We start from the raw sequence: 23,237 nt of genomic DNA, 5'->3' as shown, positions 1-23,237 counted from the left end.
AACACGCTGTAGAAATTTGGCGAGAATGACTCTGATGAGTGTTTGACGGTTTAATTCTGTGTTTGAGCTGTTAGGAGCTCATGGAAAATGCTCTAGCGCCTTTTTGTGCCGCTCTTCTGTTTCTCTATAACGCTCGTCGTATTTATAGTTCTGATGCGTATTTTGCCAAGCCATTTCATTTCAGAATCACTGGAGATGAAAAGATGGCAATGATGGAGGTATTGGTGCAGCGACTGTAAACATCTGAATCACTTCCTTACATTCAGTGGCTATAGAGTAACCCACTTGTCTTTTCCTCTCGTTTAGTGCTTACAGTGTTTTACGTTGCCCGTGACATCATCACATTCTCCCCACATGACGACTCAACTCTGACATATTTGTATTAATTTGCACGGTATCTGATTCAGTATCCCTTGATACTGCCAACGGCCTTGCCGCAGTGCTAACACCGGTTCCCGTCAGATCACCGAAGTTAAGCGCTGTCGGGCTGAGTTAGCACATGGATGGGCGACCATCTGGTTTGTCGAGCGCTGTTGGCAAGCGGGGTGCACTCACCCCTTGTGAGGCAAACTGAGGAGGTACTTGATTGAGAAGTAGCGGCTACGGTCTGGTAAACTGACATACGGTCGGGGGAGCAGTGCGTTGACTACATGCTCCTCCATATCCGCATCCAGTGAGGCCTGTGGTCTGAGGGTGACACGGCGGCCGGTCGGTACCGTTGTTCCTTCCAAGGCCTGTTCGGACGGAGTTTAGTTTAGCATCCATTGATAGTGATCCCTGCAAATTCCTTTGATACTTTGCAAACTGTTCTGCTGGACTTGCACAGCAAATTAGTATCCATTGATAGTGATCCCTGCAAATTCCTTTGATACTTTGCAAACTGTTCTGCTGGACTTCCACAGCAAATTCATTGCCTGCAGTTACAGATAGACTAGCTACTTCCCTATGAGTTTCACTGATTTCTTCAAGACTATATCTACGAACAGGGGTTAAACTTAGCATACCCTCAGGATGATATGAGTACAACACTTCCCCCTTATTACGAAGTTTTTAAATTACTCATGCAACAAAAACAATCAAAACCTACTAAAAACACAAACAAATCTGATTGTTTCCCAAAAGTGCAACGTCGAAGCTCAGGACCAGGGTGACTCTACCTACTTGCCTCCTTCTTGCTGTAAGAGAAGACAGATTAGTACAGCAAATACAACATATGTTTGAATTACTTGCTTAAAGTTTGTTATCATTATGATGTCCGCAAACATTCTTATCGTCAAAGATATACCCAGTGAACAAATATATAAATTGTAGGCCATAAATGCTTATTTATTTACCTATAAAAATGACTACGAAAATCAGAGGATCGGAAGGGATCGGAAAAATCCTGGTCGAAGGTTCACATAGAAAGTAACTGTGTAAGTAACAGCATTCCAGAATTTCGAAAATTTTTCCTGTCTAGGATAAATTCCTATGTGGTATATCGGCCGAGCTATTTAACATATCTCTGAAATGCTGCAGATTGTATCCTTGCTGATCTACAGAGGTGGAAAGCTCCCCACAAGATCACGAAAAATAGAAGGAAACAAGGTCACGTAATGGACAATGGCTCATTAAGTGAAAATTACTGGGGGTGAACAATTTAGCACGAAAATAAGGCTGCGGCACCTTTTTTTTCTGGTCATCAGTCTACTGACTGGTTTGATGCGGCCCGCCACGAATTCCTTTCCTGTGCTAACCTCTTCATCTCAGAGTAGCACTTGCAACCTATGTCCTCAATTATATGCTTGACGTATTCCAATCTCTGTCTTCCTCTACAGTTTTTGCCCTCTACAGCTTTCTCTAGTACCATGGAAGTCATTCCCTCATGTCTTAGCAGATGTCCTATCATCCTGTCCCTTCTCCTTATCAGTGTTTTCCACATATTCCTTTCCTCTCAGATTCTGCGTAGAACCTCCTCATTCCTTACCTTATCAGTCCGCCTAATTTTCAACATTCGTCTATAGCACCACATTTCAAATGCTTCGATTCTCTTCTGTTCCGGTTTTCCCACAGACCATGTTTCACTACCATACAATGCTGTACCCCAGACGTACGTCCTCAGAAATTTCTTCCTCAAATTGAGGCACCTTATACAGACATATAAATAACGAGATCCATCAAACTACGAATGGAAACTAATGGCCACTATAACAATCTGGTTTATTGCCAAAAAAGATCAAAAATAATTTGTACACCAAATTAAGATTATAGACTGTCAGTAAATGGACAAGCGTCTGCAAATACTAACTAGAGCCTTGGCCTCAAGTGGATACAGGAAATAAACAATAAAAAACTGTGTCGCGAAAACCGTCAATTATTGCTGCAAAGAATAATAATTTAGGGAAAGGTGCCGGAATGTATGCACAAAGGCCAGTACCTTCGTCTAAGTGCATGATGGGTGCAGCTAACTGGCTGTGAAAGTTAAATCAGCAAAATGATAGTTCCACTCAAGTCACCTGACTTTACGCTCTCCTCGTCTCAGTGGCTGCAATGACAACCCATACCTACCACTCAAAAGACGTGACCGGGCAGAAGGTATGGCTGTAGTAGCCGCAAATAATCTTTCAGCACAGCCTCTGTGTTCTGTTCTAGGTCAGAGACATCTCGTTCTGTAGCTCTGAGTTCCAGAATTTGCCGCAAGCACTGGAACAAGTGTCTTATGGATGGGCTGCCACAGACGACACAGAGTTCCGGGGTATGAGGTGCTCTACATGACAGTGCTCTTTGGGGAAGTGTGTCACTGACTTTCCTGTACGAAACATAGCTGTTCTGCAACTGTCAGAATCTCTCCACTCACTTTAAGTGTTACGTCTAATAATAATTCATTAAACGAACTTAACAGTTTTGTAGTCTTGCAGTTTTTGTCGTTGTTAACCAGTGAAGTATACTTGTCTCTTGGCGTTGGGAGGAATACAGAGTATCTGACCCACTAGGTGACAGATTTTTTTGTCATGGCCAACCTGAAGTTTTCCATGTAGGTACAGGAACTCTCCCCGCTACCTAAATAACTGCTATGAACCAACCAGAGATCTCCTTATTAAAATCTTGACTCTGCTAAACAGGATTCCTTTCTGTGCACATTGCATTTTTACGGCACACGTGACATCTTCACTCCACATCTCTACTGGGTTGGGCTGACAGACCGTTTTGTGGTGCTCTACCCTCACGGTGACTGGCTTTCAGCAGGAAACATGTTTAGGACCTGCCATTCCCTTAAGTGAAACTTCCCATTTCGCAAGTCAGCTAAAAGCTCAAGGCTGCAGTAACTACAAAACTCCATCGCCTTATACAGAAGAAAAGAGATGTAAAATTAATGACAGTTGTAATCATTGTCCTTATCGTTGTAATTACTATACTTACAGTTTTCGTACAGCAACTTGACTTTCTATTCAGATAGGCACATTGGATTAATAAAGAGTTCATGTTATATGTTTTGGAAAAAGCTGCCATATACCACTAGGTGCCACCGCTTTGGCATACTTGTTCATGCACACAGTTGGGAGGCAGTAAGGCATCGTCATGGGGACGTTAGGGCGTAAAACGTTATACAAATGGCTCTGAGCACTATGCGACTTAACTTCTGAGGTCATCAGTCGCCTAGAACTTAGAACTAATTAAACTTAACTAACCTAAGGACATCAAACACATCCATGCCCGAGGCAGGATTCGAACCTGCGACCGTAGCGGTCGCTCGGCTCCAGACTGTAGCGCCTAGAACCGCACGGCCAAAAACTTTATACAGTTGCAGCAGGTGAGGACAAGTGTTAAGACATCAGGAACTAGCTTTCATGGTACTAGAGGGAGCTGTAAAGGGTAAAAACTGTAGAGGAAGACGGAGATCGCAGTATATCCAGAAAATAACTGAATACGTTAGTTGCAAGACCTACTCTGAGATGCAAGGGTTGGTAGGTATTTGTCAGGGGAAGATTTGATGGAAGTGGATTATCTCCGTCCATCATCACCACATGTAGCGTAATTCATCCCTCAGTCCTCATCAGATTGCGACTGTTAGTTTCTGTTGGACCATCAGCCCATCACCAGCCCAAGTGTCGCCCATGATCTCCTGGTGGAGAACACCTTGGTGGAATCCCTGACAAACAGCCCCGTCAACCACTGGTTTTTGATTTTATTCATCTGGCATTGGCTCTGACACTGGCCTGAGTATTTTTGGCGGTATGTGGCTTTTAAAGGGAGGAGTGGTTTGGGATCACCACCAAAGTCATGAGCGTCAGCCAGGGAACTGTAGGTGGTCGAGAGTCGGAGCAATGTACTGAGAATCGCATGATTGGGCAATGTCTCTGGAATCAGTTCAGTCACACGGACTCTGAATTCAGTCACGTGGCATGAGACCGGATCTTGTTCATTCGGCCTACGCTCACTTTTAAACCATAAGTGTTAAATTTTTCAAATCGTAGTGTTCTTACAGTTTCCGTGATTGTCTCGGACTGTGCCTTCTGGCACTCTGTTTGCTGGTCTGGTTGAGAGCCGGTGTCTTTAGCGGTCACCGTGAATATGTACCCAATACCGATTCCGACCGATTTTCGTGCTTGCGATCGTTTCGCTGTGCAAGGTTATAACCCACCCCGCTTCAGAAATTTTCCGCCAGATGTGGACAAGAGCTTCTGTTAAGTTTGGGAAGTAGGACACAGGTACTGGAAGAGACGTAATTATGAGGGTGTGTGGTGGATCGTTCCAGATTAGCTCTATCATTCCGTTCGCGGACCTCGTCTGTTGTACACAGAAAATGGCTAGTTGATGCCAAGGGCCACTCAAAAGAAAAGGGGGGAAATGAACTTAGGCAGGTTATTTGTAAGCCCATCCCATAAGAAATTTATCAATGGCTTTTGAAAAGATGACAAATAACAGGAAATTCAGTTCGACAAATCTTAGAATAGCTATCTTGCAACAAAAAATAAAAAAAAAATAAAAAATAAAACTTTTGCAGTCCCCGAGAAAACAAACAAACTTTACGATAGTGAGGAAAAATTCAGTTAGAGTGACACTTCTATTGGCGAAGCAGAGTACTGAAATTTAAATCAAACTTGACAAGTAGGGTGCGACTATCTCTATAAATAGAAGACAGAAACACATACAATGCTGTAGCTGTCGTGAAAATTAAAATGAAAAACTACAGTCGACAAAACTGTACGCAGGCTAACTCCCGCATTATGCATTCTCGATGTGTACAGCCATATCACAAATTAAAGCAGCACTTTCGCCCCATTAACGCCCATGTTTCGTTATAGCGACTAAATAGTATCATACGAGCGATACGTGACATACACAATATTGAAAATTAATACCAAGTAAACATTGTACAAGGTAGTATAGGATGTCCAAATCAATCGCGAAATATTTAGTGATTTGACATGCAGCGCTAGATGTGGTTCAAAGGAGTTGTTACCATCGTTGTGCATATAGGTCATGATGCCGGCACGGTAGCTCAGCGCGTTCGGTCAGAGGGTTAGCTGACTTCTGTAATAAAAAAAACGGAGTGAATGGAGCAACGATGAACTTCAACAAGCGGCGTGGGTACGCCGCCCGGACAAATACAACGACCAATAACGAACAAAATGAGATTTAAAAAAAGCGTATTAGGTCAGAGAGCTTGCTGGTCTCTGTTTTTAAAAAAAAAACTGGGTGAATGGATCAACAACGAACTTCAACGGATGTCATGTGACGTCCGCTACCACCAAATACAACGAGCAATAGCGAACAAAAGTTCGATTCCCCCATATTTTATTTTTCATGTCTTCGTCAAGGATGGTGTCAAAGGATTTTCTGTGGTCTGTGGCTTGATGAGTAACACACTGGTGCATATTATTTGTAGACTTTAAGATAACTGTTGTAGCACGAACTAACAAATGCTGTATCACAAACCTCAGAAAATTTTAAACAAAATTCATCCAAGTTATTTTAAAGGCACTCGTATTGTGAGAATGAAACAATATTGTTATTTTGAGAGCAAGTGATTTTAGATCAAACAGATAGTTATAAAATTTTAAGTCTTATGAAACTGATAAATTGATATTTAAAATGTAGGGTAGAGTAACTAATGGAATAATTACTCAGTTCCTTGGCACAAATAAAACTGCTAATGATGTACTTTTATCGAAATATGTACTCGAACTCTTCCCTTTTTATTTGGGAAAACAAAAATTCACTGCCATTCTGAATTTTTGAGACAGTCAGGTCGAAATTAAAACGGGAAAGCAGACGCAGCATAAATAATCATTAAGATGAAACTTACTGAGAGCGGATAAATGTTTAACAATGAACTCATACGTTACAACTATGCTTACAACGTAAGTTCAACTACTGACCGTAATATGTCGGAATAAGACGTTTAAATTCTGTCAGACAATATTTATTAAAATCAAGTCGGACAAGGATAACGATCAGAATGTGATACCAGGTATGAGACTGCATGACGTTCTACTTGACACGATAAGAGTAGAATACCGTTTTCCAACTCTTAATCGGGCAAGTAGATTAGAAAATTTAAAAAGGGAAATGGATAGGTTAAAGTTAGATATGGTGGGAATTAGTGAAGTTCGGTGGCAGGAGGAACAAGACTTTTGGTCAGGTGATTACAGGGTTATAAATAAAAAATCAAATAGGGGTAATGCAGGAGTAGGTTTAATAATGAATAAAAAAATAGGAGTGCGGGTTAGCTACTACAAACAGCATAGTGAACGCATTATTGTGGCCAAGATAGACACAAAGCCCATGCCTACTACAGTAGTACAAGTTTATATGCCAACTAGCTCTGCAGATGATGAAGAAATTGATGAAATGTATGACGAGATAAAATAAATTATTCAGGTAGGGAAGGGAGACGAAAGTTTAATAGTCATGGGTGACTGGAATTCGTCAGTAGGAAAAGGGAGAGAAGGAAACATAGTAGGTGAATATGGATTGGGGGGAAGAAATGAAAGAGGAAGCCACCTTGTAGAATTTTGCACAGAGCATAACTTAATCATAGCTAACACTTGGTTCAAGAATCATAAAAGAAGGTTGTATACCTGGAAGAATCCTGGAGATACTAAAAGGTATCAGATACATTATATAATGGTAAGACAGACATTTAGGAACCAGGTTTTAAATTGCAAGACATTTACAGGGGCCGATGTGGATTCTGACCACAATCTAGTGGTTATGAACTGCAGATTGAAACTGAAGAAACTGGAAAAAGGTGGGAATTTAAGGAGATGGGACCTGGATAAACTGAAAGAACCAGAAGATGTAGAGAGTTTCAGGGAGAGCATAAGGGGACAATTGACAGGAATGTGGGAAAGAAATACAGTAGAAGAAGAATGGGTAGCTTTGAGGGATGAAGTAGTGAAGGCAGCAGACGATCAAGTAGGTAAAAAGACAAGGGCTAATAGAAATCCTTGGGTAACAGAAGAAATATTGAATTTAATTGATGAAAGGAGAAAATATAAAAACGCAGTAAATGAAGCAGGCAAAAAGAAATACAAACGTCTCTAAAATGAGATCGACAGGAAGTGCAAAATGGCTAAGCCGGGATGGCTAGAGAACAAATGTAAGGATGTAGAGGCCTGTCTCACTAGGGGCAAGATAGATACTGCCTACAGGAAAATTAAAGAGACCTTTGGAGAGAAGAGAACCACTTGTATGAATATCAAGAGCTCAGATGGCAACCCAGTTCTAAGCAAAGAAGGGAAGGCAGAAAGGTGGAAGGAGTATATAGAGGGTTTATACAAGGGCGATGCACTTGAGGACAATATTACGGAAATGGGAGAGGATGCAGATGAAGACGAAATGGGAGATAAGATACTGCGTGAAGAGTTTGACAGAGCACTGAAAGACCTGAGTCGAAACAAGGCCCCGGGAGTAGACAACATTCCATTAGAACTACTGATGGTCTTGGGAGAGCCTCTCCTGACAAAACTCTGCCATCTGGTGAGCAAGATGTATGAGACAGACGAAATGCCCTCAGAAGAATATAATAATTCCAATCCCAAAGAAAGCAGGTGTTGACAGATGTGAAAATTACCGAACTATCAGTTTAATAAGTCACAGCTGCAAAATACTAACGCGAATTCTTTACAGACGAATGGAAAAACTGGTAGAAGCGGACCTCGGGGAAGATCAGTTTGGATTCCGTAGAAATGTTGGAACACGTGAGGCAATACTAACCTTACGACTTATCTTAGAAGAAAGATTAAAAAAAGGCAAATCTACGTTTGTAGCATTTGTAGACTTAGAGAAAGCTTTTGACAACGTTAACTGGAATACTCTCTTTCAAATTCTGAAGTTGACAGGGGTAAAATACAGGGAGCGAAAGGCTATTTACAATTTGTACAGAAACCAGATGGCAGTTATTAGAGTCGAGGGGCATGAAAGGGAAGCAGTGGTTGGGAAAGGAGTGAGACAGGGTTGTAGCCTCTCCCTGATGTTATTCAATCTGTGTATTGAGCAAGCAGTAAAGGAAACAAAAGAAAAATTCGGAGTAGGTATTAAAATTCATGGAAAAGAAATAAAAACTTTGAGGTTCGCCGATGACATTGTAATTCTGTCGGAGACAGCAAAGGACTTGGAAGAGCAGTTGAACGGAATGGACAGTGTCTTGAAAGGAGGATATGAGATGAACATCAACAAAAGCAAAACGAGGATAATGGAATGTAGTCAAATTAAATCGGGTGATGCTGATGGAATTAGATTAGGAAATGAGACACTTAAAGTGGTAAAGGAGTTTTGCTATTTAGGGAGTAAAATAACTGATGATGGTCGAAGTAGAGAGGATATAAAATGTAGACTGGCAATGGCAAGGAAATCGTTTCTGAAGAAGAGAAATTTGTTGACATCGAGTATAGATTTAAGTGTCAGGAAGTCGTTTCTGAAAGTATTTGTATGGAGTGTAGCCATGTATGGAAGTGAAACATGGACGATAACTAGCTTGGACAAGAAGAGAAGAGAAGCTTTCGAAATGTGGTGCTACAGAAGAATGCTGAAGATAAGGTGGGTAGATCACGTAACTAATGAGGAGGTATTGAATAGGATTGGCCACAAGAGAAGTTTGTAGCACAACTTGACGAGAAGAAGGGATCGGTTGGTAGGACATGTTTTGAGGCATCAAGGGATCACAAATTTAGCATTGGAGGGCAGCGTGGAGGGTAAAAATCGTAGAGGGAGACCAAGAGATGAATACACTAAGCAGATTCAGAAGGATGTAGGTTGCAGTAGATACTGGGAGATGAAGAAGCTTGCACAGGATAGAGTAGCATGGAGAGCTGCATCAAACCAGTCTCAGGACTGAAGACCACAACAACAACGGAAAGAATGGCATCTTCAAGGAAAATAAAACTATACAGACATCAAGTGATGAAATTTACGGCGGTTTGTCCTGCTGCGATTAAAATTGAATTTGAGAAAATGGCCGTTTAAGTTATGATATCACATTGTTTTCAACCAAAAAGATACTATTGTTATTGACAAAGATTTTGAATCTAGAGGAAAACCCCCTGTCATGGAAGAGTTCTTTAATGTGAGGCAGCTAGATTCTCTGTAACGTAAGTGCTTAGCTCTATTGGCAAGTATTAGAATTTAGTTCTCACTGAGCGTGAGATGTAGAGCAGTGATAATGGCATTATTAAAGAGTTAGATATTATCAGGAAGCGATTTTAAAAGCGTAGAATTTCAAGTATTTCAGTACACTTTAATGTTTGAAGTCACAGGACCGCTGCAACAGGTATATATAAGAGCCGATCGACAAGTTTCCGTTAGAATGCCACTCGGACCCCTTGCCAACTTGTCGGTGCTTACATACCCGCATCGGAGCTGCGCTGGGTTGCATATACGCTGCAGCAACGTCTTCAAACGGAATATTTTTGCTCGTCACTTAGAGACAATGACATTGCAGTAGGGCAGGGGTCTTACATACAAGATGCACACAATGGAACAATGAGATTCAGAATAGCATCCGGACCGCTCCCAGAATCAGCAAGCCACACCAATAGACATGAGAGCACGTTCTGAAGCTTTTAAGTAGCTAACATCCTCTCTACACGCAGAATGTTTGAAACAATTGAAAGAGAAGGAAGCTGCAGCGGAATCAAAGTAGTTAAAAGTGAAAGATTTGGTCCTGAAAAAGTATAAGGGTAATCCGCAGGAAACACAGTCTTCCAATCATTTGGAGTACGCTGCAAAGTTAATTAAAGACAATGCTTCAGTTGTGCAGTCTGAAGAAAAAGACACTGAACTCGTATTCTACTACGGTCGTTTGTCTGAAGACTAGCATAGAGAAACGGGCGCAGTGATGGAATGATGTCCTTGGGCATCCGAAGAATGTTAGCTTGAAAAAGAGCTTTAGAATGCCGTGAATGCACTTTCTGCCCAATTAACGCAGAAAATCTTGGAGAGGCGTTAAGGAAGAGAATAGCTCTGGTATATTCTTGTTTCGCTTACCTGATACCAACAAAAAATACAATGTAAAAAATACTTCTGTAGATTTCCATAACCTCACATCCTGCCACGACGTAACTATTCAGATTTGGTCTTCGAATCAGAAGCGTTTAAGCCTTTCGAACGAATAAAAGTTAATTGTGTGGCGTATATAGAAACCAAGATGTGGTAATTATACGCAGTCACAGAAAATGAAAACAATCTACACTTAGTTACAATAAGAAGAGAACAAATACAGTTTACAGTGTGCTGCAAGCAGAGCTGCGTCACTAGTGGTGTGAGTAGGGGATACCTGAGCTCATCGAGACATGAGAACAGTACGTTTTGTTGACTGTACATTTGCTCACGTATAACTACATTCGGATATAAATCCTTGCTAACATGTGATGGGCTGCCACGAACTTGGCCTCTGCAAAGCAGAGTCGATCACATAAGAGCAGACTAGCACAGTTGACGAAGCGAAATTCTACCATAAACACATTTACATGTAACGAAATTCCAACTACCAGTATTCCTGAAGGTCCCTATCAGGACAGAAAATTCCTTTCTCTAAAAATGTATACACCAAGGAGAAAATAAGACAATGCAAATTTAAGAAAAGTAACGAGATAAAAACACAGTCTTCGTTTCGGAAGCTTCGCCAAGGCGAAACGTAAATATATGTGTCGTGAAGTCAGCAAGGATACACGAGTGGGCCTTTGGCTCCTAAAGACCATATCGATGATGTTTCGTTGAATGGTTGGCATGTTGACACATCTTGATGGCCCAGCATTGAAATCTGCAGCAATTTGTGGAAGGGTTGCACATCTGCCATGTTGAACGATTCTCTTCGGTCGCCATTGGTCCGATTGCACGATTGCACGATTTCTTTCCGGACGCAGCGATGTTGGAGATTTGATGTTTCACCGTATTCCTGATATTCACGGTAGACTCCTATGAGATAATCCCCACTTCATCGCTACCTCCGAGATGCTGTGTCCCATCGCTCTTGCGCGTGACTGTTACACCACGTTCAAACTCTGCATCTATACCAATCTCTGTAGTGCTTCAATGTATTTATCCATTGCACAGGATCGTATTCGTATATAGAATATAAATAGCATTGTAAGTCACAATGGACTTAATTTCTAAAATGATAGCTCTGAAAATAAGGGTGAAGTTGAAATTTGAAAATAAAAGCCTCCGCAACCAAGCCTGTATTTTTATCTCATAACTTGCGCTGTTTGCTATAACAGCCGCAAAGATGGAATTGAAAAAAATTGAGAAAAAGTGACTTCGCAAGTAAGCAGTCTGCGCTTAATCTTTAGTACTTTTCTATCTTTCACCATAAGAAACGTTCTCTACTGAAGTCTGTTGTATTTAGTTCATTGGAAGAAATACACGGAGCCTACTATAAATATCTACTAAGTTTCACAATTCTGAGAAGTGTTTCATCTGAAACTTCTTTCTTAGAACTGTCTGTGCACTGTTGATTAGCTGGTTTCAGCTCTCGTTGATCAAGGAAAGCAGATTTACGCTTATCCGTCTGAGATTTTACTGACATTTAATATCATTACTTCTCTCTATAGATGGAAGTCTGAAGTCTCGTTTCTATGATCCTTACAATTTTATTTAAATAGTATGTGTTATCTCTCGGGCACAACATCGAATTTCATATTGATTGAGTTTGTGAGTTTATGAACTCCTGAACACTGAGGTTGAAACAGAACTTCCCTTTAACATTAACTTATGAAAATTTTCCCGCATTGGTTTTATGTTAAATAATCTGCATAAAAATTCTAAATAAATTCCATGAAATCTGAACCTTGCCAAGCCAATGCATCTATCTCCAGAGGATTAAATGTAAAGAGATGCAGTTTTTGATTAAGTCGATCGCAGTCCGGAAATCTAACGATTTCCATTTGTTCCTCAGATTAGTATTTTACGTCTGCCATAACTTATCCCTCACAAATTTTAAAGAAGTTCTCAGTAGAATAACGTTTGAAAGAATTTAAAAAAATTAACGATGTAACAAAGAATTACTATTTTGAAATCTTTTGCAGTCGCTGTTTATTATCACTGACCGGTTACAGGCTACAAATAGCAATTACCCTTACAGAATAGTTTTTCCGTATATACTTTTATTCTGACCTAGATTTAGAACGTAGTCTTTCCTAGGTTCCCAGTATGACTTTCACTGCTCACTGCATTCGTTAGCGAGACGTTTGGACACTAGATTTTCAGCTCATCGTAGTTTTCAATAACACACTGTCTGCAGAAAAACATGCACCTCCACGGCGTGCCCTAGTTATTTCATTTACACTTCTTAAGAGCATCATGCGATCGTTCACTTCTTTTGTGTTTTTTGCTTTGTTAGGACAGCTATATTTACAATGTCGACTTTTAGTTCTCTGTGCAATTTTTCTTCGTCTTCTTGTAATCCTCTCTCATTCCAAGTTGCTAATATTACATTTATGACACTTCTAATGTCTTTTCCTTGATGTAGCGTGGTCTTAGTGATCCATCTGGCTCATGCATCTTAAAATTTAGAGATGATTTTATCCCGTCTTAAGATGCGATTCGGACTCAGTGACGGCGACAGAAAAGTGCCGAGGACAGACTGCAACGCTGTCGCCTGTAGTGGATGCATTGCGGATCGCAGCGACAGAAAAGCGTTGCAGTCGCTTGTAAGAACTACGCGAGGCGAGATGTCTGGTAACTCCACGCGGTTATTGCTCTGCTGCTGGATGACGCCGTTTTATTGCTATATACGAGGGGAAGATGAAAGCTGGTAATGCCTTCATATAAAATTAGTACAATTACACAGTTACACAGCGTTGATTAAAAATACTTGTGACGACTTGAAAACATATTCAGGAGCTATTGACGTTTAAATAAAAGACAGATTAACATCCTGATCAGTTTTATTAAAAATGAAATTAAACTACAGTGGCTAAGAAATGCAGTATGTTCAGAAGAAAAAAATATTTTTCACATTGATTGAAGCGTACAAAATTTCACACATTATTACGTCGTGCTGTACTTCCAAGACTCGGTGTCACTATCTTGTGCGGACATTAATAAAGGAATGTCTAAAATGCACTCACAACCTTGAAAAATCATAATCATATCCATTTCTCCGAGTAAAATTTTATATTCCGGGTATCACGGGCGTGGAGTTATGAAGAATTCCGTTAACAGCTGGTCGCTTCCCGTGACCAGCTGTCCGCCGACATGGATCTTTTGCCCGCTCCAGACCAGATGTCGTCTTCGCCTGTCGGGTGTTCCGACTCGATGGAGGTCGACCCTTCGGCCCCTCCTGACTATCTTAGGGCGCATAACCCGCATGTTGGCGTGCACCCTGGAATAGGTTTTCAGGCGTTTCCTAGCTCCCCTCGGACCGAAGGGCCGTGTGCGGGTGGCACAGCCTCGCCTATTATTAGGCTCCCCACCTCGTCGCATACGCCAACATGGGGTCCTCTCCACGCCGGGCGGAAGTCTTATAACACAACCGTCCGCCGATTTGCGGGGGAGGAATGTGGTGTCACCGCCAGACACCACACTTGCTAGGTGGTAGCATTTAAATCGGCCGCGGTCCATTAGTACATGTCGGACCCGCGTGTCGCCACTGTCAGTGATCGCAGGCGGAGCGCCACCACGCGGCAGGTCTCGAGAGACTTACTAGCACTCGCCCCAGTTGTACGGACGACTTAGCTAGCGATGCCACACTGACGAAGCCTCGTTTATTTGCAGAGAAGATAGTTAGAATAACCTTCAGCTAAGTCAATGGCTACGACCTAGCAAGGTGCCATAGCAATTGATAGCTATCGTATGAAGCATGTCTTATCAAGAACGATGTATACAAATGATGGATTAAAGTTAAGTATTCCAGCAGCTACGTACTTTTCTTTATAGCATTCATTACGTATCCTGTTTCAGACCTCACGCCAGCCTGCGTGAGTTTAAGGCGTGCATTCGGCCTCCTCTCTCAAGTAGTGTGCGTGGTGTTGGCTAACTGCCAACACTACATAAACTGGCGTCGAGTCTAAAAAGGCAACGAGGCTAAATACTGTCTTCTTTCTCTTTGTTTACTTTGCTTGTGCCATGGCTTCGCCACAATCTCAAGATGTACTGTCCGAATTTTATCGCTTGCAGAATCAGCAGACGCAGGCGTTATTGGATGCCCTTGGACAGTTCGTCCAGGGTCCACGTGCAATGCAAACCGATGCGGCAGCCGCCGCTTCACCGCTACCGCAGCCACAACATGTTGTTGCACCGCAGTTTCGTCCATTCGATGCGGAAATGGAAACATGGACGGAGTGGTCACGCCAATTTGGATTTCATCTCGCCACCTACAGAATTCAAGGTAATGAGCGGCAGCCTCACTTATTGTCGTGTGTAGGGGTGCAGACGTACCGTGTGATAGTGAAATTGTTTCCCCGACGCGACGTAGCAACTCTGTCCTACGTAGAAATTTTGTCTGCTTTAGATGCTAATAGGGAGTGGGTTGCAACATTGCAAGGCCTTACAAGGGATTGTGCTTTTGAGTGTGAATGTGGACTCCCTTATTCAGATACTATGGTACGTGACGCAATTGCACAGAACGTTTCTGATGTTCGTATACGGGACCAGATTTTGAAACTAGTCAATCCCTCCCTTCAACAAGTGATAGACATATTGGATAGACAAGACACACTTGACTTTGCACAGGAATCATTTGCAACTTCGCCAGCCGTGTGTCACATTAACCGGCCTGCCGGGCGCGCTGCGCAGCCCGGTCAACTGCCCTCGCGCACACCAACGCAGCTGCCGCCACGCTCTACACCAGGTGTGCCGCGCCAGCACACAACTGCAGTGAAATCATGCCCGCGGTGTGCTACTAGACATTCGCGTGAAAATTGCCCATCATGCCAAGCTATTTGCTTTTTCTGTAATAGGAAAGGACATGTTCAAAGTGTTTGCCAGAAAAAGCTCAGATCAGACAATCACAACCATTCCAGGCCCTTTGCTTCGCGCCGGAATCGAACCAAGGAGACTCAGGCTCATGGACCTTCGCCCATGGACATTCATGTCGTTAATTCCGCTTCGTCCAGTGCCACTGTCTCTAACAGTGACTGTGTTCGTCCCACAAAAAGTGTGCGTCGACGTCGCCGGAAATCACGTCAATTAGCGAGTGATGCTGTACCTGTATCAGTTCCACTTGCACAAAACAGTCGCTCTTGTCGTCGGCAGGACAATAAACTTCTTGTAGGTTTGGAATTCAATGGCACGGTCATACCATTCCAGCTCGATACCACAGCTGCAGTTTCATTGCTCACTCACGACACGTACCAACAACTGGGCACACCTCCGTTGCGTTCCGCCAATGTAAGCTAACTACATATTCAGGACAGAAAATTCCTGTGTTAGGACAGTGCAGCCTTCTTGCAACATAATAGGGACAAAGAAAACTTGTGTCGTTTTACGTTCTTCGTTCTTCTACTGCAGTGAACTTGTTTGGTTTAGATTTTTTCAGTTGTTTAACATGTCTATAGTAAATCAGGTCCTCTCAGTGAACCAGACTGTGCCTTCAGACAGTGTTTCTCGTCTATGTGAAGAATTTGCAGACATTTTTGCACCGGGCTTAGGTTGCGCTAAAAAACTATGAAGCACATTTGGAACTGAAAGTAAACGCGCAACCGACATTTTTCCGAGCGCGCAATGTTCCCCACGCATTGCGTGATGAGGTCGCACGAACATTAACCGATTTAGAATCACAAAGTGTGAGTGACTGTGCGCAATGCCTCTTCTATTTCAGCTCCGCTTCATCGCTTACGCCGTAAGGGTGTTCCGTTTCTCTGGACGAAGGAATGCGAACGCACTGTTCGCCAGTTGAAATCGGCGTTGCTTTCTAATACTTGCCTTACGCCATTCGATCCCCAGAAACCCCTTTTGTTGATGGTAGATGCATCGGATTTCGGGATCGGTGCTGTGCTTGCGCGCAAAGTTGGCTCGCATGATCGCCCTATTGCCTTTGCGTCCAAATTGCTCTCAACTGCGCAAAGAAATTATTCACAGATAGACAAAGAAGCTTTGGCTCTCGTGTTTGGTGTTACTAAGTTCCATGATTTCTTGTATGGTCGTCACTTTACCATCATCACAGACCACAAATCTTTGACATCGTTTTTTCATCCGAACAAGCCCGTCCCTCCGCGTACAGCGCAGAAATTCATTCGCTGGTCTATTTTCCTCTCGCAGTACCGCTACGATATCTTGTATCGGTCCACTGCTAAGCACGGAAACGCCGATGCGTTGTCCCGTTTGCCTGTTGCTGAGGATAGAGCATTCGATTCCTCCGATCTTGCTTGCATGTTCATTGATGCGGAAACCGATGATGTGGTCGCATCGTTTCCGATTTATTTTCGTTGTGTAGCTACAGCCACAGTTGCTGACCCTGTCCTTGCTACCGTTTTGCGTTTTGTTGCTACGCAATGGCCTTTGTCAAAGTCACGGATCGAGGATCCGTTGGTTCGCCGATTTTTTGCTCACAAGGAGAGACTTTTTGTTCGACGTGGTGTTTTGTTGTTGCGTTCTGATAATGATCAGTCCAGAGTCGTGGTCCCACGTTCGTTACAGTCCTCTGTCTTACGGCTTCTCCACCAAGGACATTGGGGTAAAGTGCGAACGAAACACACAATCGTTGTCCACGCAATTTCAATCATCCAGTTCAATTATTCTTCTCTTCTTTTTTTTAACCACATGTAATATGTGTTTTGCTAAGAGACGTTTCAGAGCCTGTTACGAGCTAAAATTCGTGTTGCATTAAATCGGAATTACTAGTAGATGTCGCCAAATCTTACTATCAAAATTTTCTGTTATGAAAATTGTTTGGAAAGTACTCCTACATGTGTTCTTGTAAAATGTTCAAAATGTTGTAGAGATTGTGGCCTGAAAATATCTGCGCAGGAGAATCTGATCAAAGTCAGCGAGTTTACTACGAACAGACTACTGCAGAGTTGCGACTTGCGGCAAAGATAACATCTGCGGCGCAGCTGGCCACCGCTAGTTTCTAATGGCAGCTGAAATGAAAAATTAACGACTGTTAGAACGGAGAATGAACGTGCTATGTTTGTTCATCGTAAGTGGTTCTTAGATTTTCCGATGAGAAATTCAGTTAGTCGTTGTTTGGTGGCAGCCGGACTAACATCAGCCAAAATCGGGACTAGACTCGAGAGAATTCCTTGAGATTGTTATCGGCTTGTTTGAAATATATGTATGCCGTTCTGTGATAATTTTTTCCTCACTTCGTGGGCCGAAAAGCACTAAGTAATTGATTTGTGTGGGAACTTGGAATTTTATGTGAGGAAACAATAGTGGCTGCGGTATATAGCTTGTAGGACCGATTTCTCGTGGATGGTGATTTTATGCAAAACAGTTACTGAACGAAGTCTAGCCTGAAAACAACTTGTTTTTAGGAGATCAATATCTCTGTTAGATTGGAGATTTTCTGTTTTGTTATGGGGGGTAAGTGACATTATCACATGAAGGCGTTATTTGAATTTGAAGGCGGAGAAAGCACGCACTAAGGAAATAATACCTTTGCGTTTTTGTATTAGTGGGATTGAAGGTGAACGCAAGTACTTAGGAAATAGTGACTTTGCGATGTTCTGTAATGGCTTATTTTGAGATTTCACGATGAGCGTCGATGTATTTTACTTAATGTTTGGAAATCTCTACATAGACACTTGGACAGTGTTATCTTTGTAAGTAGGAGAACGGTTAACTTACGGTTGTATGTGCTATAGTGAAAACAAATCTAAGTTAGTTGGATATTTGCTCGCTCGGTCTAGAATTTAGTACCTTTTCCTATAAAACCCTAAACGACAAAACAAAAACCATTGTTACTGAGGACACATTAACTGTCTCTCCAATCGTGCGAGTACTGTTTTTTAAATAATTTCAATAGCGGCGCATCTACGGGAAGTCCACATGAAGTAGGATTAATTTCATGTCTGTTTTAAAGTTCAAGCAGTCTGAATAGTGGCGGTGATACCCAGCCCTTTCTTCCGCTTAGAGGGATTTGTCTGATTGACCACCACTCATAAAATCAAAGATGACTTGTATCTGTACATGAAAGAAAACAGACGATAAAGACAAAAAAGTTTCTGTTTTAAAAAAATTAAAAAAATGTCCATAGTCTCATTGGCTCTATATTTAGTATTCAAAAATATTATAAAAGGGAAGTTCAGTTTTATAGCAAATGAATATTTTGCAAACATCGTCAGGTTAAGTATTAAAAGGAGCCAAAGCTTAGATACAGAAAAGGCTGCAACGTTATGAAAATCAAAGATAATAATTACCAAAAAACTGGAAAATATTAGTTCAGAGTTGTTAATTACCAAAGAGAGAAATTGTTTCATATTTCTTAAATTCAAAAAAAAACAACAGAAATTGTCTCTAGGATTTTATTTAAAGGGGAAGATGATTAGTTCTTGAAAGACAAATAATTTACTTTTTTCAGAGAGTATGAGAATTTTAAAACGAATTAATGCGTTGGAGTTCAAGTTCTGTAAAGATATTACCGTGGTGTGTGGTTGCTGCACACAAAAGTTCTCTCTGATTAATGACGTCAATTAAAAAAGAGAATAAATTTTATCTTTGAAAGTGCGACGTAAAATAAATATTATTTAAAACTGCAGATAAGCACACAGCGGTTAGCTGGTTCTACATAATTAGGGTGTAAGTTTCAACTGGAAAGATATTTCTATGGTATTATCGGGACGACAGCTCGCATTCTTTTTAAAAAGTAGCTGAGGATTTCTGTTACGCTGTTGGATAGCGAGAAGCGTTTTCTTGTAGCAGAGTTACCCACTGGAAGATTTTATGTTGGTGGCGCCGAGTATCTAATTTTCTATCCATCGTATACTAAAGTGCGCAGCATATTCCACTGAAACTGAGATTGTCTTTGATGGTAGTTGTTCGTACGAACCGTGTAGATTTTTTGATAGATGCATTATTAAAATCAAACCACAAATAGCATCTGAGCACATCATCTTCTTACTGGTATGTAGTGTGTGCTGTATGGAGAGAATAAATAACCAAGTAAAAGTGTCTGTGTTGTGATCTGGACAGACGGTATTTCCCACAAACAAGTTTACTTCCGCTGGTTATCTTAGGATAGTCTTACTTGTGAAGTCAGGTGATGTTCTTCCACGATAGAGCTAACATAGCAGACTTTTGTCTTGTGCTTCTTGACTGTAGCTGAGTTAAACCAAAGAAATTGATTTCTGAAGTGCAACATTGCTCTCCCATCATGTGTCACTATGCCTCTGAGTGTCTAAATCGTATCATTTCAACTATGGTGGTCGTGTCTGTAGGGAGGCGCAGTACAATTCCTCATGTGTACAACTGACTACAAAGGTTTAGGAACACATTCTATCACACAAACCAAATCATCCAGCAAGATTAATAACAAATGTGCTTTCAAAGAACTTTATTAATTTTGACTCGAAATACAGCCTCATCACATTACTTTTTGTTCCTAAAGGCACTAAAAGGTGGAGGCCCACGAAGACAAAGAGGAGGATTAGATGCTTTTTTCTTTGTGCAAAGTTTAGGGAAGGCCTGCTTTCTGGGAGGGCCAGTGAGAAGCACGCCCTGTAGGGGCGATGGTGTAACATCCACTAAAGGCACCAACAGAGATACTTCAGGGGTGATCTTGCTGCCGCCAAAGATGGTGAGGGGCGGCTGCTCTTCATAACCAGTTGTTTCACAGCTCCCCAAGATGGTGCGGGGAGGTGTCTCGTCTTCGACAGTGTTGGCAGCGCCGCTCATGGTGGTCGGAAGCGGCGGCTCTTCACAAAGGTAGTTGCAGCTGCCAGCGGAGATGGTGGGTGCCAGCAGCTCATCGAAACAACTGATCTTGCCACCGTCCAACGTAGTGGGGGATGGTGGCTCGTCGTCAGCTATGAAGTTTCCAGTGCCTGGGGTGGTGGGTGGCAGTGGGTCAACAGGGGCATCAGCGTCACCGCTGCCAAGGACGGTGGGAGGCAACGGCTCTTCATTACCACTTGCATCACAGATCCCCAGGATGGTGGGGAGCAGTGTCTCATCTGCAATTATGTTAGCAGCACCGCAGAAGGTGGTCGGAAGCGGCGGCTCTTCACAAAGGTAGTTGCAGCTGCCAGCAGAGATGGTGGGTGCCAGCAGCTCATCGAAATAACTGATCTTGCCACCGTCCAAGGTAGTGGGGGATGGTGGCTCGTCATCAGCTATGAAGTTTCCAGTGCCTGGGGTGGTGGGTGGCAGTGGGTCAACAGGGGCATCAGCGTCACCGCTGCCAAGGACGGTGGGAGGCAACGGCTCTTCATTACCACCTGCATCACAGATCCCCAGGATGGTGGGGAGCAGTGTCTCATCTGCAATGATGTTAGCAGCACCGCACAAGGTGGTCGGAAGCGGCGGCTCTTCACAAAGGTAGTTGCAGCTGCCAGCGGAGATGGTGGGTGCCAGCAGCTCATCGAAATAACTGATCTTGCCACCGTCCAAGGTAGTGGGGGATGGTGGCTCGTCATCAGCTATGAAGTTTCCAGTGCCTGGGGTGGTGGGTGGCAGTGGGTCAACAGGGGCATCAGCGTCACCGCTGCCAAGGACGGTGGGAGGCAACGGCTCTTCATTACCACTTGCATCACAGATCCCCAGGATGGTGGGGAGCAGTGTCTCATCTGCAATGATGTTAGCAGCACCGCAGAAGGTGGTCGGAAGCGGCGGCTCTTCACAAAGGTAGTTGCAGCTGCCAGCAGAGATGGTGGGTGCCAGCAGCTCATCGAAATAACTGATCTTGCCACCGTCCAAGGTAGTGGGGGATGGTGGCTCGTCATCAGCTATGAAGTTTCCAGTGCCTGGGGTGGTGGGTGGCAGTGGGTCAACAGGGGCATCAGCGTCACCGCTGCCAAGGACGGTGGGAGGCAACGGCTCTTCATTACCACCTGCATCACAGATCCCCAGGATGGTGGGGAGCAGTGTCTCATCTGCAATGATGTTAGCAGCACCGCACAAGGTGGTCGGAAGCGGCGGCTCTTCACAAAGGTAGTTGCAGCTGCCAGCGGAGATGGTGGGTGCCAGCAGCTCATCGAAATAACTGATCTTGCCACCGTCCAAGGTAGTGGGGGATGGTGGCTCGTCATCAGCTATGAAGTTTCCAGTGCCTGGGGTGGTGGGTGGCAGTGGGTCAACAGGGGCATCAGCGTCACCGCTGCCAAGGACGGTGGGAGGCAATGGCTCTTCATTACCACTTGCATCACAGATCCCCAGGATGGTGGGGAGCAGTGTCTCATCTGCAATGATGTTAGCAGCACCGCAGAAGGTGGTCGGAAGCGGCGGCTCTTCACAAAGGTAGTTGCAGCTGCCAGCAGAGATGGTGGGTGCCAGCAGCTCATCGAAATAACTGATCTTGCCACCGTCCAAGGTAGTGGGGGATGGTGGCTCGTCATCAGCTATGAAGTTTCCAGTGCCTGGGGTGGTGGGTGGCAGTGGGTCAACAGGGGCATCAGCGTCACCGCTGCCAAGGACGGTGGGAGGCAACGGCTCTTCATTACCACTTGCATCACAGATCCCCAGGATGGTGGGGAGCAGTGTCTCATCTGCAATGATGTTAGCAGCACCGCAGAAGGTGGTCGGAAGCGGCGGCTCTTCACAAAGGTAGTTGCAGCTGCCAGCAGAGATGGTGGGTGCCAGCAGCTCATCGAAATAACAGATCTTGCCACTGTCCAAGGTAGTGGGGGACGGTGGCTCTCCATCAGCTATGATGTCACCGCCGCCTGCAGTGGTGAGCGGCAGCGGTTTCTCTTCAGCAGCGATGTTCTCAATGCCTTGGGTGGTTCGAGGCAGCAGTGGCGACGGCGATGGCGGCGGTGGCAGTGGAGGCGGCAATGGCTGCTCTTCACCAGTGATGGGGTAGCTGCCGTGCATGGTGTCGGTCATATTACAATCCTGGAAACAGAAGGATATTTGGTGTTGTGACTGACATTCTTGGATGTAGTACTGGTTTTATAGAAATCATTCGACTGTTATGTGAAATGCATCAAATTTTTTGGATGTACACTGACGGAAAACATCGCAAAACCAAAATATAATTAATTCAGAGTATTGAAATTTCGATAATATATTTTTCTATGTAACATATCTAACTCATAGACATTACAATTCCGTATTTGTGGATTTCTGTTAGGTTTTCGACACTGTACAACACGAGTGCCTTGTAGTGAAATTGCATACTTATGGAATATCGTCTCAGTTATGTGACTGGATTCGTGGTTTCCTGTCAGAGGGATCACAGTTCGTAGTAACTGATGGGAAGTCGTCGAGTAAAACAGAAGTGATTTCTGGCGTTCCCCAAGGTAGTGTGATGGGCCCTTTGCTGTTCCTTGCCTAAATAAATGATTTGGGAGAAGATCTGAGCACACGTCTTAGGTTGTTTGTAGATGACGCTGTCGTTTATCGACTAGTAAAGTCATCTGTAGGTCAAAAAGAAATAGCAAAACGATTTAGAAGAGGTATCTGTATGGTGCGAAAATTGACAATTTAACCTAAATAATGAGTGCTAAGAGGAACCTGTTAATCTTTTGTTACACGATAAATCATTCAAATGTATGGGCCGTGAATACAACTAAATACCATGTAAGGACAATTACGAACAGCTTAAATTGGAGGAAACACGAAGAAAATGTTATGGGGAAGGCTATCTAAAGAACATGTAACAGATCTTCTAAGGTGATTCCGACACTACACTTGTCCATCCTCTCTCAGAATAC

At 43.2% G+C, this 23,237-nt stretch overlaps 1 pseudogene; it reads left to right on the top strand.

Moving 5' to 3' along the window:
- Positions 1 to 421: 421 nt before the first annotated feature.
- Positions 422 to 539, top strand: LOC126413426 (5S ribosomal RNA; annotated as a pseudogene).
- Positions 540 to 23,237: the final 22,698 nt, after the last annotated feature.

Source organism: Schistocerca serialis, chromosome 7 (genome assembly GCF_023864345.2).
Source record: "Schistocerca serialis cubense isolate TAMUIC-IGC-003099 chromosome 7, iqSchSeri2.2, whole genome shotgun sequence".
Taxonomy (NCBI): Eukaryota; Metazoa; Arthropoda; class Insecta; order Orthoptera; family Acrididae; genus Schistocerca; species Schistocerca serialis.
Note: the sequence above shows the minus strand (reverse complement) of the source record. Positions and strands in the feature narration are given on the sequence as shown.